At 42.1% G+C, this 16,671-nt stretch overlaps 1 protein-coding gene across 2 annotated transcripts in view; it reads left to right on the top strand.

Moving 5' to 3' along the window:
• Positions 1-1,265: 1,265 nt before the first annotated feature.
• Positions 1,266-16,671, top strand: part of il11ra (interleukin 11 receptor subunit alpha) — a 77,833-nt gene continuing 62,427 nt past the window's right edge. For both annotated transcript variants that reach the window (XM_067984329.1, XM_067984339.1), the window contains exon 1: positions 1,266-1,409. The gene's annotated coding sequence lies outside the window, so the exon portion shown is untranslated. The remainder of the gene's footprint in view (positions 1,410-16,671) is intronic.

The raw sequence follows: 16,671 nt of genomic DNA, 5'->3' as shown, positions 1-16,671 counted from the left end.
TCGGCCCATCAAACCCGTTCTGGCTCTTTGTAAGAGTAATCCAGTTAGTCCTATTCCCCTGCTCTTTCCCCGTAGCCCTGTGTCTTTTCAACCATTAACAGCGCTTCAATTTTAAAATTCTCATTGTTATGTTCAAATCCCTCTATGGCCTCGCCCCTCCCTATCTCTGTAACCTCCTTCAACCCACCGAGAACTCTGCTTTCCTGCTTCTTGATGTGGAGATGCCGGTGATGGACTGGGGTTGACAATTGTAAACAATTTTACAACACCAAGTTATAGTCCAGCAATTTTATTTTAAATTCACAAGCTTTCGGAGGCTTCCTCCTTCGTCAGGTGAACGATGTGAAAATGAAATCCTCGAAATGAAATCGCATTTATAATTCACAGAACAATGCTTGATGATTACAGACAGTTTTTTCAACTGCCCGTTGCCAAGGCAATCAGTGTGCAGACAGACAGGTGTTACCTGCCAGGTCTCAGAATATACAAATCACCAAAAAAAACAAACAAAAAAAAGAGATAGAGAGGTAGAAACATAGAAAAGACAGCAACTGACCCGTTATATTAAAAACAGATAACATTTGTTCGCTGGTGGGGTAACGTGTAGCGTGACATGAACCCAAGATCCCGGTTGAGGTCGTCCTCATGGGTGCGGAACTTGGCTTCTTGTACACCCTGCTTCTTGTACTCCTGCTTCTTGTACACCCCCCACTCCCTTTGCCCCACCACTGGCCGCAGTGCTTTCAGCCATCTAGACCCTAAGCTTTAAAATTCTCTCCCTAAACGTCTCATCCTTTAAGACCCTCCTTAACCTTATCTCTTTGACAAAGCTTTTAATCACCTCGCCTGACATCTCCTTCTTTGGCTCCGTGCCTGATTACTCTCATGATGTGCCTAAGGACGTTTTATTACGTTAAAAGTGCTATATAAATGCAAGTCGTTCTTATATAGCGGAGATTCTTACATAATTGTCTGGGGACAAAAATAAATCTTCATGAAGATGGTAACGCATTTTGTGCCCGTTTGAATACATCTGGATTCAGATATCCACAGCTGTGCACAACACTTGTGAACAATTTGCATGACGTTGTTCTCTGGTTATGTGCATTGCATCGGTCCGTTTCCCTCACTGTGGCTCGTCTACCCCCCACCCAAGACGGACATCAGGGATGGACAGCAGGAGCGGCCAATGGTTTGGGAGTGTGGGGGGTAGGGGCGGTGCATCCGGTGTTTGTGAGGTTCTCACTTCGCCCGGGTGGAAAACAAGGAGCCGCGCGACTGATTGACAGGCAGGGATTGAGACAGGGACTGAGACAGGGACGCGCAAGTCCGTTCCCAAACCCAGAGCAGCAGGGAGCGTGAGGGAGACATGGCCAACTCAGTGGGGTGACCCACGAGCAACGCACAAGGTAACCAGGACAATTAAAACTATGTCTATATGGGTGGGTGTTAAATTAACTTTTTGTGTATTTTGATGGCAATAAAAGTTTTTGGAAGAGATTTTTTTTACCTCATTGTGTATGGGGGTACGGTTTGCTTGGTATGTGTAGACGACTTGTCAAAGCACACACAATACGGGGCGTTTCTTTCTTAAACTTAGAATGCAAAGTTTCTGACGCCCGAGCGTGTTACAGTCCAACAATGAAATGAATCCCATAATTTAACTTTTTAAAATTTAAATCTGCTATGTCAAAAACCCTTACCTGGAGTTCCTCTGACCCACGCAGCGTTAACTCTGTTTCACCCACTAAATAAGTGCTTGCTTCTTCCCTTCTGTTCGATTCAAGAAAGTATGAGCATCATTGCACTGTGCTGTATTTTTTTAATAACTTGAGATTGCCTTTTCCAAAGAGTGTTTTTCCAAATTCTGATTTGCGTAGTTTTATATCTGTTTTGGACTTTTTAAAAATGCTGTACTTTGCCTTTGAGTTAAAATGCGGTTGAAGCATATTATTTTGAGCCATTAATCGCTTGAATTCTTTCGTGTTTACTCCGTATGTAGTGTATCATTTACCACAGTTGCCACCGGCATAAGTATTTAAGATAATTATAACTTTCGGTTATCGCTGGAGTTCAAAGTGTTTTTATTTCCTCCCTCACTAACCAGTTACTGCACTCCATTTATTATGTGCATTAACTTTTGCGATGGGTGTTTTCTAGGTTAGGCAGAGTTCAAAGCTTTTCTGCCTTCCTCCTTCCAAATGATATGGTTTTAACTCACTGGTGGTAAAGTGTTTTACATTTAAAATATAATCAGTATCCATCCCACAGTTTAAAAAATACTTGAACATTTTTTTAGTCTCTTCGTTGGAGTTCAAAATGTGCAGTACCTACAAAGGCCTGCCTTTTTCATTTTTCTTAAAAATGTTCTTTCTGCTGGTGTCGAGAAGATTTTGCAGTAAAAGTATGTTTTAGGAATGATTTTTTTGCGGTGTTGTTATTGAGCCCTGAGTTCACGTCCTTGAATTGCAGAAGTATAGTTTGTGCACAGATTGTATGTTCCTGAAACTACCATGAAAGCTTGAATATCTTGATAGACAATAACAACAACTTGCATTAATAAAGCACCTTTAACGTAGTAAAACGTCCCAAGGCGCTTCACAGGAGCGTTATCAATCAAAATTTGACACCAAGCCATGTAAGGAGATATTAGGACAGGTGACCAAAAGCTTGGTCAAAGAGATGCGTTTTAAAGGAAGAGAGAGAAGCGGAAAGGTTTAGGGAGGGAATTCGAGAGCTTAGGACCTAAGCAGATGAAGGCATGGCCGCTAATGGTGAAGTGATGAAAACTGGAGATGCGCAAGAGGCCAGAATTGGAGGAGTGCAAGGATCTCGGAGGGTCGTGGGGCTGGAGAAGGTTACAGAGAAAGGGAGGAGCAAGATCATGGAGGGATTTGAAAACAAGGATGAGAATTTTAAAATCGAGGTGTTGCCGGACCGGGAACCAATATAGGTCAGCGAGCACAAGGGTGATGGGTGAACGGGACTTGATGCGGGCGGCGGAGTTTAGGATGAGCTCAGGTTTACGGAGGGTGCAAGGTGGGACGCCAGCTGGAGAGTATTAGAATAATTGAGTCTGGAGGTAACAAAGTCATGGATGAGGGTTTCCGCAACATATGAGCTGAGGCAGGGGCGGAGACGGAAAATGTTACGGAGATGGAAGTAGGCGGTCTTGGTAATGGAGCGGATACGGGGCCGGAAGCTCATCTCTGCCAAATAGGGCGCCAAGGTTCAGAGTGGTTTGGTTCAGCCTCAGACAGTGGCTTCGGTCTTCTCAACATAGAGTTGGGAATATAGTGCTGGGAAGTGTGTTTTCTTAAATTGACAGGCTTCTTTAGCCGCCTTTGTTTTGGAGACACTTTCACTTCTGGTGTACTGCAGCCCTAGGGCTGTGAAATTACATAGTGCAAGCATTTAGTATACAAAACCTTGATGAATTCTTTTTTGAATTTTAATCTTGGTGTTAATCTGCTTAATAAAAGAGTTAACACCGCCATTAAAATAGCAACGGAATTTCATGCAAACAACATACAATGTAATTTCAAGACCTGAGTCTTTCCACTTTCCTATGGAAAAGGACAAGGACCACTCTAATGTAAAAATACTCAATTGGAGGAGGGCCAATTTCAATGGGATGCTAACGGATCTGGCCCGGGTAAATTGGAATCAAAGATTGGCAGGCAAAACTGTAAATGAACAATGGGCGGACTTTAAAGAGGCGATGGTTCGGGTGCAGTATAGATACATTCCCATGAGGACGAAAGGTAGGGCAACGAAAACCAGAGCTCCCTGGATGACAAAAGAGGTAGAGAGTAAGATGAAGCAAAAAAAAAGGGGCATATGACAGATATCGGGTTGATAATACAAGTGAGAACCAGGCTGAATATAGAAAGTTCAGAGGGGAGGCGAAAAATGAAATGAGAGGCAAAGACAGAGTCTGAGAATAGACTGGCGGCCAACATAAAAGGGAATCCAAAAGTCTTCTGTAGGCATGTAAACAGTAAATGGGTAGTAAGAGGAGGGGTGGGACTGGTTAGGGATCAAAAAGGAGATCTACGCATGGAGGCAGAGGGCATGGCTGAGGTACTAAATGAGTACTTTGCATCTGTCTTTACCAATGAAGAAGATGTTACCAAAATCACAGTAAGAGGTAGTTGAGATACTGGATGGGCTAAAAATTGGTAAAGAGGAGGTACTAGAAAAGCTAGCTGTACTTAAAGTAGATAAATCACCCGGTTCAGATGGGATGCATCCTAGGTTGCTAAGGGGAGTAAGGGTGGAAATTATGGAGGTACTGTCCATAATCTTCCAATCCTCCTTAGAATGGTATTCGTGCCAGAGGACTGGAGAATTGCAAATGTTAAACCCTGGTTCAAAAAAAGGTGTAAGGATAAACCCAGCAACTATAGGCCAGTCAGTTTAACCTCGGTAGTAGGGAAACTTTTAGAAACAATAATCCGGGACAAAGTTAACAGTCACTTGGACAAGTGCAGATTAATAATGGAAAACCAGCACGGATTTGTTAAAGGCAAATCGTATATAACTAACTTGATTGAGTTTTTTGATGAGGTAACAGAGAGGGTCGATGAGGGCAATGCGGTTGATGTGGTGTATATGGACTTCCAAAAGGGGTTTGATAAAGTGCCGCATAATAGGCTTGTCATTAAAGTTGAAGCCCATGGAATAAAGGGGGCAGTGGCAGCATGGATACGAAATTGGCTAAGTAATAGGAAACAGAGAGTAGTGGTGAACGGTTTTTTTCCGGACTGGAGGGAGGTATACAGTGATGTTCCCCAGGGGTCGGCACCAGGACTGTTGCTTTTTTTGATATATATTAATGACTTGGATTTGAGTGTATAGGGCACAATTTCAGATGACACAAAACTTGGAAGGGTAATGAACCTAGTGAGTAGGATGGTAATAGACTTCAAGAGGACATGGACAGGCTGGTGGAATGGGCGGACACATGGCAGATGAAGTTCAAAGCAGAAAAGTGTGAAATGATACATTTCTGTGGGAAGAACGAGGAGAGGCAATATAAGCTAAAGGGTACAACTCTAAAAGGGGTGCAGGAACAAAGAGATCTGGGGGATATATGTGTACAAATCGTTGAAGGTGGCAGGGCAGGTTGAGAAAGCGGTTAAGAAAGCATACGGGATCCTGGGCTTTATAAATAGAGGCATGGAGTACAAAAGCAAGGAAGTTATAATGAACTTTTGTAAAACACTGGTTCGGCCACAACTGGAGTCTTGTGTCCAGTTCTGGGCATCACACTTTCGAAAGGATGTGAAGGCCTTAGAGAGGGTGCAGAAACGATTTACTAGAATGATTCCAGGGATGAGGGACTTCAGTTATGTGCATAGACGGGAGAAGCTGGGGTTGTTCTCCTTAGAGCAGAGGCGGTTGAGATGAGATTTGATAGAGGTATTCAAAACCATGAAGGTTCTGGACAGAGTAGAGAGAAACTGTTCCCATTGGCAGAGGGGTCAAGAACCAAAGGATATAGATTTAGGTGATTGGCAAAAGAACCAAAGGCGCCATGAGAAAAATCTTTTTAACGCAGCGAGTGGTTATGATCTGGAATGCACTGCCTGAGGGGGTAGTGGAGACAGATTCAATCATGGATTTCTAAAGAGAATTGGATAAGTACTTGAAGGGAAAAAATTTGCAGGGCTACGGGGATAGGTCGGGGCAGTGAGACTAGATGGATTGCTCTTGCAGAGAGCCGGCACGGACTCGACAGGCTGTATGGCCTCCTTCCATGCTGTAACCATTCTATGATTCCTTATATCTTGACAAATTGTTTAAAAAAAAATAGAAGCAGTGGACATAGGGGGAAATCTTGATTCAACACCCCAACCTTTTGAATATCGCCCAGCCTTTCCTTTCCTTTTGGTGCCACTTGTTGATGAACCAGATTCTTTTACCCTCAGTCTGGTTCAGCAAACACTGAGTCGAATACACCTTTAAAGTTCAACACAACTTTATTAGCAGGGCTTAGTCTGCAGCTTCGATTCAGACTCCTGAGGGAGTCTGGTCGATTCTGACAGAGTAAGAAGTAAGAACAAAGACTACAAAGACCCATACAGAAATCCACACGTTTATACAGATCAATAGGGGTTGGTACATTGGTGTTGACCCTCGTGTTAACAATCATAAGCTGGGCATAGGTTGGCCATGAGGGGTTACCTGATTGCAGGCCAATCACAGATATTAAACTTGGCTGATCACGCCGCAGTGACAGACATAGATGGATGTCTCCTCATCTCCCAGCTTGGAATGTTTCTCCTGTCCATCCCACATCCTTATCTATTAACTTGGGATGTTTATGGCTTCGCTCAGCTCATTATTTCTATTGATCAACCAGCTGTACAGAGCTGTACAGAGACCCCCACACCAGACTCCCTAATGTTATCACTGGATTCTCCACCGATGAGAATAAGCAGGCCTCTACATCTAACAAGCTACTCACACCACTAATAGCCTTGAAGGGGCCCATGGTTTCAACCTTAGCAGGCAGGTTTCTAATTAACCCTTTCTTGATCACATTACTATGTCTTCTACTTTGCCACTTAGGCATTTTACTATTTTACTGAAAACTGACTATATAGGCATTTTCATTAAAGGGGCACTACGTAGGCATTCTCATTGTCATTTCCATTTCCCTCAGCATCTGTCCTGTGTCTCTGGACCAATCACTGGTAAATTATTGATTGGTGGTCATTGCACGATTTCATTTCAGTTTAGACATAAGGCAACTGTCACACATAGGAACATAGGAACAGGAGTAGGCCATTCAGCCCCTCGTGCCTGCTCCGCCATTTGATAAGATCATGGCTGATCTGTGATCTAACTCCATATACCTGCCTTTGGCCCATATCCCTTAATACCTTTGGTTGCCAAAAACCTATCTATCTCAGATTTAAATTTAGCAATTGAGCTTCCTCTCTAACCTCCCAACCCCAAATTTTGCAAACTGTAGGTCAGTAAAACATTTCATTTTTGTGCATTTTATTTGAGGAGGAACTTATGCATACCCCTCTGAGCCAGTTGATATTAATGGGAGGATCACTTTAAATTCTCTTCCTCTTTTTATTGGGAAGAAGTTTGACATGCATAGCACATTTGAATTCTGATGAATGCTGGTCAGTGTGACACACCATGGGGAAACATTTTTACAAAAATATTTTTCGTCACCATTTTTTGGATCACAACTTTATATTTTGGAACATTATCATATTTTGCAACACGTGACGAAAAATATTTTGTTACAGAAGTCATTTGAAGTTTGAAACAAATTGGCCAGTTGAGTGAGCTTGATTCTGTCACGATTCTTCATGCACATAGCCATTTTGTTGGCTGTTTTACAGAAAACCAGTGACCATGCTTTTTTTTTACGACAGTTACTGAAATAGTTTTGGTCTTAGCTGGGATATTGACATGAGTTTCCTTGACAGGGATAGATTTTGAGCATCAGTCTCTAAGGATGCTTTGCACATGATGAAGTATAATTGCTCATCAGTTTTATTGCTGTTATTTTCGGCTGTGATGGTCCAATTATACTACAACTTTTGAATCCATGCACCAGTTTTTGCATTACATCGATGCAAAAGTTGTCATAACGGAAAGAGAAAAGTTGTCATAACGGAAAGAGTTAAGTTGTCAAATTTTGTAGTGCAGCATATTTTGGCAACAATGATGAATGAAAACAATGAAGGGGCCAGAAAAACATTTCATTTTTGTGCATTTTATTTGAGGAGGAACATGTGCATACCCTTCTGAGCCAATTGACCCTAATGTCTCACAGCTTCAGAAATTCATTTTTGATGTGCATCATATCTGTTTAATTTTGATTATAATTTGGATGAGGCATTTATCATCTGTACCAGCACCCTTATTTATTTTTTAAAATGTCTTTGGTAAAAGACTAATATTTAATATATTAAACCAGAGCCAACATTCTCACATCCAGTTTACTAGATATTTTATCTTAATGTTGCCTTCAATGTCTTCATTAGTTGATTGTAATTTTCAACAACTTTTTGTTGATTATTTTATCTACAGAGGTAAAGATTTTTTTCCCCCACCCATTCTCCTACGGAGAAGGACTCCTGAGAAGGTGGCCTTGTGTCACTAGTGAGAAGCTGTCCTTATGTACTTCGACTTTGTTTCTGGTTCAGTGGAACTGCAACTTGTATGAAATAAACTTTGTGACCTGTTGGCCCACCAAGAATGTTTTAAACTTAATTTAAACTGTTTATCTCAACAACAATTTCTCCTCAGTCTTTACTAGCATTAAAAAATTAAAGGGCATTTGTATGATGGTGAATTGAGCTTTGTGCCTGTATGCTTATATAAATGCACAGAGCTGCATTTTTTTTTTCCAAAAATATACTTTTCATAAAATTTGTAAAGGTACATACAGTACATTTCAAATGTCACGCTTCAACAATTCAATAAAGGTCTTACAATTCTAAATGGTACATATGTACAGTTCAAATTTCACTATACAAACAATACATTTACTCATCATACATGGTACAGAGAGTTCATAACACTCTAGGGTGCCTCATTGCATTAGTCATTACTGATTACAGAAACAGTACATTACATTACATATATTTGTCATTACACATTTGGCCCATGGGGATTTTTCTCAGATTCTAGCCCCTCAGTATACAATGGCGGGAGGGCCCTAAACTGTGGCCTTTCCCCACGGAGCCTTTGCGGCGGCCACATCACACTTCAGTGAGTCCCTCAGCATGTAGTCCTGGATCTTGAAGTATGCCAGTCTGCAACACTCGGTCGAGGACAGCTCCTCGCACAGGAAGACCAGCTAGTTTCGGGCCTACCAAAGGCGTTTTTTCACCGAGTTGGTGATCTTCTAGCAGCAGTTGACGTTTGTCTCTGTGTGCGTCCCTGGGAACAGTCCGTAGAGTACGGCGTCCTGTGTTGCGGAGCTGCTCCGGATGAACCTGGACAAATACCACTGCATCTCTCTCCAGACCTTTGCAAAGGCACATTCCAGAAGAAGATGGGTAACGGTCTCGTCCCCACCGCAGCCACCTTGGGGACAGCGTGCGGTGGCACTGAGACAGCAAGCGTGCATGAAGGATCTGACAGGAAGGGCCCTACTGCGTTTAATTGATCAAAGAGCAGTACAGAGCCAGCAGTATAACTTGGCATTGATGGCTCTGCAAACCTTTGCAGGTAATGATCTCACACCAGTGCCTGCAGTATAACCATGCCGTATAAGGCTTCACGGCAAATCCTATATTTGTTTACAGTTTTTCTGCTTACTTCATTTTGTTTTGGAAGCTATTATGTCCTTTGAACATTTATGTTTTTTTTCATTGTGAGTCACAGGACTTTCCTGTTTGAGGGGCACCTGTCTTATTTAAGACTCTTGAACTAAGCTCCTTGGTTAGTCTGGTCTTTTTAATGAGTCTGCTGCAAACCTTCTTGCATTCCTTTCTCCCTCCCCCATTCCCCCTTCACCACAGAAGTTGATTCTTTTTGGATAAACAAGTTTTCCCTCACTTGATCCTTCGTATTGATTGTCTCAAGGACTTTTCTTGAGATACTTGGAGAACAGTCTCTTTTGCAAATTTAGAATATTATGAACGTGAGATCAGGAAATTGCAAGTGTGAACCTACACCTAACCGTAGCTATTTTTAGACTGGCTTTGGAGGGATTCTTGCATTGTTGATTAGTGACACGCAGGTCTTGGGAACCTTAGTATAAACTGACTGACGGAAAAAGCAGGGTCTTCCCAGCGGTTGGTCTGAGCGAATCTAGAAAGTTTACATTGGGGTTGTCAACCAGGGGTGCGAGACCCATGCATTAGGAATAACAGTCAAGCATCCCTCAAAGTCCCATGTAAAAGCAGCTGGTGGCACAACATGCTAGTAAATCAATGATGCCATTTACATCGTGGTTAGTTTATACAAGTACAACATTTAATTTTTTTCAGTAATACCAAGGTAATTGCTTGGTGTAGCTTTTCACCTGTAATGCTTCTGCATTGCAGCTGTTCATTAAAAGCTTCACAGCCTATTTAATTAATCATAGTAAAACTGGATTAAATATCACTTGGTCAAAAAATCCATTTGCAGTTCTGAGGGTTAAAAACGTTAGCGGCTTGCAAATCAAGTGATAGTGAAAAAACTTGTAAAGCAAAGTGATTGTGGCATCCCTTTCCTTTTCCTCCTTCCGCCTCCCCACCCATAGTATGTAGTAAAGCTTTTTAGCAGTTATGCATTGTACTTCTATTTTCTGTGATCTTCACAAAATTTAGAACCCAGATTTAGTTGCGGACTTGGCAAAAACTAAAAATTAAATTTGTAGTTCCTTTGGCTTTAATTGCAGATTTAATGTTACTTTAAAAATATTGATGTGAGCAAGGCCACATTTATTGCCCATTCCTTGTTGCCCTGAGAAGGTATGATGGTGGGCCTACTCCTTGAACTGCTGCACTCCTTGTGGTGATGGTGCTCCCATGATGGTGCTAGGTAGGGATTTCCAGGATTCTGACTCAGTGACAATTAAGGAGTGGCGATATATGTCCTCCAAGTGTGTGACTTGGAGGGGAACTTGAGGTAATGGTGTTCCCATGACATGGCTACACTTGTCCTTCTTGTTCTGGGAGAGGGAGGTGCTGTCGAAATAATCTTTGTGAGGTGCTGCAGCGCATGCTTTAAATTGTACATACTGTAACCACAATGCGCGGTGTGGAGGAGGTGTGTATTGAGTCCGTTTGCAGGGACACCAATCAGGCAAACTGTTCTGTCTTGGATGATGTCAAGCTTATTGAATATTGTTGCGGCTGCATCCACCCTGGCGAGAGGTGAGTATTGCATCACACTCCTGACAGCTTTGTAGATGCTGGACAGCCTTAGTGGGTCATGAGATTAACTACTCATCTGAGTATCCAGCCTCTGTTCTGCTTTTATAGCCATTGTTTTGATATCACTGCCCCAGTTCAGCTTTTGATCAATGGTAATCTCCAGGACGTTGTTAGTGAGGGACTTGGTGATGCTGGTGCCTTTTAAAATCAAGGGGAGCTGGCTGGACTTGCTTTTATTGAAGATGGTAATTACTTGGCACTTGCGTGCCATGAATGTTACTTGCCACTTGTCAGCCAAGTCTGGATGTTATCCAAATCTTGTAAGTTGGCATGGACTGCTTCATTATCAGAGGATTTGTGAATGGAGCTGAACACTGTGGAATCTGACGGAGGGAAGGTCATTAATGGAGCATTTGAAAACTGGCCTCCAACAACGATGACCATCTTCCTTTTGCTTTAGGTATGACTCTAGCCATTGGAGGATTTTCTTTTTGACACCCATTGACTTCAGTTTTGCAAGGCTCCTTGGTGCCACACTTGGTCAAATGTTGCCTTGATGTCAGAGGCAGCTACTTTCCTTTGGTATTTAGTACTTTATATAGCATGTCTGGATCGAGGCTGTTATGAGGTCTGGAGCCCAGTGGTTCTGGTGAATCCCAAACTAAGTGCCAGTGAACAGATTATTGATAAGAGCTTGAACTATAGTTACCATGAAAAATACTTTTGGATGGAGTAAGAATTTTTTAAAATTATTTTTAGTGCTAGAGAATAGAACATTTTCAATTTTTTGTGCCTAATGTGAGCATCAAGTGAAATCAAGGCAGGTACAGCACGAGTTATGTGCAGGGTAGAATTTTCTGTATTTTGCTATAACTCCTAATTAATGCAAATAGCTATCTGCATCTAGCATTAATTCCAATATATTATTCAATAAGATCTATCAGCATGTCAAAAGATTTCCTTGAGTCAAATTTGGGGATGAATGCACAATAATGAAATCCCAGCTTTTTGTGTGTATCTATGTGGTGGGAAATTAAATAATTTTCAAAGAAGGGAGAAATACGATAAAAGCAAACAAAAGATAATTCTGTGCATTCACAATGTGAAAGACCAGCTTCACATTCCTTTTTTGATTCAGTTTTTTAGTACTAGCCAGTTGAATTGCAAGCGACGTGAAATGTTGACTACTTTATTGAAAATTTAATCAAATACGTACACGCACAGGAAATGCTTCCTTTTTTTAGCTCCTTACCTCCTTTTACTTCAGGCAGTGATTCTTGCAGGGATCCGCTTCCATGGCCAGCGGTGACTCATGCGTACCTTGTCTTAGATGGCATTTTTCACCTGCGAGATGAGATATCAGTGGGCTAGTCAACCATAGGCACCATTGCAGCCAAGCCCAATCCTTCTTCACCAGATGCCCATGTATGCATACTTAAAGCAGGAGTCATTACGTAGTGCTAGGAGTGTAACCTCAGTTGATATTTATCTTCCTAGCCTAATGGTACTGATGTCAAGTGTATCACACCCATTGAATAATTCTTGTCATCAGTGGGAAGTGATCGGACCTGGCACTCTCCTGGTCTACATGGTTCAAAACCATTTTTTTTACCCACTAAATCATTGGAGGTGATGCATGTGCTGGAGTTAATGATACACAATATGCTGCCCTTTGGTACTCCCCGCCACCCCCCCTCCCCCCTGGCCCCCACCCCTCCTCTTCCCCCACATTAAAAACCTGCAGTTTTGGTAATTTGGCTGTTCTGGTTTTAGCGAAATGGTATGTGAAATATCTGTGCTTCAGTAACAATGAAGCTTTTTTTTAAGGTGAACAAAATATTTTAAGCTTCACTTGTAAGCGTGCTATTTAAATGCAAACTCAAATAACTAGTTCAAATAATGTCTATTTGTTGTTCCCATTTCCTGGAAACCTACCTGTACTTTGGTGCCATCAACTGAAATTGCAACACACAACCTGATGTCCTTGGATTAGTGGTAGATTTTCACTTTTTAAAGTGTCAGTATAGTCTATGAAGCATTGACAATGAGTTAGATAGTAAAGTATATTATAGATTTAATTTTCAATCCGGTTAATTGTCACTGATCATAATACCTTATTTTCCGTATTGAAGTTGTTTTATTTTAAGAGTGCTCTGTAGTTGAAAATGACTTCTCTGTAAATCCCAAAAGATCTCCATTTTCGGCCTGGTAACAGGCTCTTTGTGTGAAAGATGGTGCTGAATCGCAGATGTAGTCTGCCAGTATTTTCTTGACCTGCATCTTGTAATGTTGTATTCACTAAACTGAAGGTCTTCTGAGTTTTCTGGTTGATTTTCCTAATATGAAGAATTTAATAACATGGAATATGTTCAGTATTAAGTACTTTTGCATTGCAAGTACTTGCCTGAAATTGCTTTTCCATCAACATTTTGTTGAATTTACAGTATTTATACATCAGAGTATACTTATAACAGGCAATGAAAAAGTGTGATACAGTAGTTGATGGCCATAATCATTGTAGTCTCTATGCACCGATGGATAGGTGCAATATAATTGCCTCATTTACTGCCATCTGTTGCTCTGTAAAAGACCCGGTGTTCCATTAAAAACACTTTTCTGCATTGAGAAGCCATTATTTGCTTGATTGCGCTGAACTGATGAAGCTGTCCTGAATGTGTCCAACCGTGTGCTGTGACGTCAATGAAGAAAGATTAACGGTCACTTGCTATCTTACAACATCAGTGAGCGTAAGTTAATCTTGTAAGTGACAGAGGACAGCAAAGCTCTTTTCCGGGGAAGATCACAATTGTCCCTACTCGTGTATTATAAGGTTATGGGGGCAGATTTTCATCTGTATCACATGAGCAGAGTGCAGGAAGGATAAATCGGACAGGAAAATGGCACACTGGTAGCAGAGCTCGCCTGATTCTTCTTCCATTCTTTTGAATGGAGGGAAAATTGGACAGGATCTGCTATGGGTGGGCGATCCTCCCCACCTGATTTTCCATACTTTATGCTGGGCAGTACAGGTGGAAATCTACTCCATAATCTTTAAATACTGGTCTGTAAGACATACAGAAAGGATTATTTAAAGTTTTTTTTTACATCTTTTCTCCCCCCAAAATTAAAATAATTGTAACATATTACCAGTCATCTCCTTGTGCCACTTTTCTTCACAAAACTTCAAAGGAGACTTTTCCCATTCATTAGAGAAATAATTATTTTAAGAAAATGTTTGTTGAAAATGTTGCCGGTAAACACTGTCACAATGGGAAAAAAAACCTCTAAACTAAGCTCACAAAAACCAATACTACATGGAAATCGCTGATCTATAATTTGTGTTTTTTAAAAGTAGTGGTTCAATGACATAATCCAAATTGACCATATATTGTCTTATGCACAGAGAGGGAGTTTGTAAGAAACCTGTGCAAAACATTCTTATGGCAGCAGTAGATTGCAATTTATCGATCACACCCTAATGATCACTGTCCTATTCCTATAGCTATAAGTCTTTGTGTAATGGACCTGGATTTGGACTTTTCTTCACAATAAGCTATTACCTTGTTTTTTTGCTTGGCTACATTTCTCTGGTGTCTTCCCATATCGTGCTTGATTCCTTGGTTGAGAAAATGGACAGGTAACCTGCTCTTAGCTTTGTCAATCATCTTTTGTAGCTGGCTGCTGGGAGATGCACAAGTGGCCATGCATATCTCTTTAAAAGAGTATGGGGAAAAGATAGGGAAATGGGATTAAGTGGATAACTTTTCAAAGAGCCAGCACAGGTATAATGGACTGAATGGCCTCCTTCGCTGTTTTTTTTTAAAAAAAGGTCCTATTACTCCTTTGTCACTGCTGTAATGCACAAATTGACTAGACCATTAAAGAAAGAACTTGCATTTATATAGCACCTTTTATGACCTCAGGACATCCTAAAGTGCTTCTCAGCCAATTAAGTATTTTTGAAGTGTAGTCATTGTTGTAATGTAAGCATCTGCAGCAGCCAATTTGTGCACAGCAAGGTCCCACAAACAAGCAGTGAGATTAAGGATTGGTTAATCTGTTTTGGTGGTGTTGGTTGAGGGACAAATATTGGCCAGGGTACCAAGAGATCTCCCCTGCTTTTCTTCAAATAGTACCATAGGATTTTTTTGCATCCAACCGACCAGGTTTGACGTCTCATCTGAAAGGGGTCACCTCTGACAGTGCAGCTGTCCCTCAGGACTGCACTGAAGTGTTGGCCTAGATTATGGGTGCTAAATTGGGCCGTGTAGCGCCCGTTGTTTCGGTGCTACACGGCCTCGCCGACATCCAAGATGGTGTCTTGGATGCGCACACACATTTCCTGTGCGACATGCACCAGATGCCATCTTGGTGTTGGAGTTAGCGCAGGCGCAGGTAACGAACGCTGGAATCATGTAAAGTAGGGCAAAAATGGCATTAATCAGTGTGTAACGCTGATTTAAAGTGATAGACACCACTTTGGGACTTAATGCTCAACTCAACGCACAGTCATAATCCCGACCACCTGAGCATGTCTTGGAGTGCCTGGAGGGCCCCCCCACCAGTGCTATTTAAAGGGACCATGCAGGATTTACAGGTTAGTGGCTGGATTATTGTTTCTGGCTGCCGAGACATTTGTAACTGTTTTTGGAGGTCTCCTACATTTGAATACTAGAACGAGGGGACATAGCCTAACATTTAGAGCCAGGATGTGCAGGAGTGAAGTTAGGAAATGCTTCTACACGCAAAGGGTGGGAGATGTTTGGAACGCTCTTCTGCAGATGGCAGTTGATGCTAGCTCACTTGTGAATGTTAAATCTGAGTGATAGATTTCTGTGAACTAAGGGTATGGGGCTATGGCGGGTATATGGAGTTAGGTCATAGGTCCACCATGATCTCATTGAATGGCGGAACAGGCTCGAGGGGCTAAATGCCACTGCCACTTGCTGCTTCTTGATGTGCGCCACCTTCTCCAAGAAAGCGGTACGTGTGTCTGGGTGATGTGCCTGTCATTGTTGAATAGCTGCCAGTGTGTGTTGCCTGAGAGTTGTGGGTGGGTGGCTTGAAACAGTAGTAATGTGCAAGGGTGAGAGGAAGCATCTAATTGGGAGAGTTGAGTACTGATGGAAAGAGTATATTGGTATGTGGGTGATGGGGGGTGTAGTGTGTGGTGCAGTTGGTAGGAGATGCCACTTGACAGTTGACCTCACTCACCTTGACCACTCATGTCCAAGCATTGAACTTCTTCCTGCACTGCATCCGTGTTCATGATGCTGTGCGCCTGGGATTGACTTCAACCCCCGCTGCCTCCCACTGCCTTTTGAGTATATGTCTGGAGGGCCTCATGCCCCCCTCGCGGATATAGGATGCCCCTCCTTCCGTCCACCTCTTGCACCCAAGGTCTCTAGTGCATCAGCAGAGAACCTTGGTGCATGCACTCTCACAGGCCTGGTACCAACTCAGATTGACAGATTGGTGAGGTCTGGCATGCAGATCGGAGAATGTGGGATTTCGTAGTGCGCAACCTTTTATTCAATGTTTAAACATAACCCATCAGTGTATAAACATAGGGATGGGACCGGCATCTGTGTTTTACGTGTGCGATGTCTGATCTCCATTCAGACTTCATGCTGACAGTAGACTGTAATTTTCAGCAAATAACAGGTACCAGCTACCTTTAAGAGATTTCGAAGAAACACCCTCCCTTTGAGATTGAGCTCCCTCTGGTGGTGGAAAGTGCAAATTGCATTGATTCCACGTGCAAGCCCTGGAAAGGAACGCTGATTGGGCAGGTAAGTGCTCTGGTGGGTCCAAACTCGCGTCC

The sequence above is a fragment of the Heptranchias perlo genome, chromosome 1 (genome assembly GCF_035084215.1).
Source record: "Heptranchias perlo isolate sHepPer1 chromosome 1, sHepPer1.hap1, whole genome shotgun sequence".
NCBI lineage: Eukaryota > Metazoa > Chordata > Chondrichthyes > Hexanchiformes > Hexanchidae > Heptranchias > Heptranchias perlo.
The sequence above is the reverse complement of the archived record's forward strand: the minus strand, read 5'-3'. Positions and strand labels throughout refer to the sequence as shown.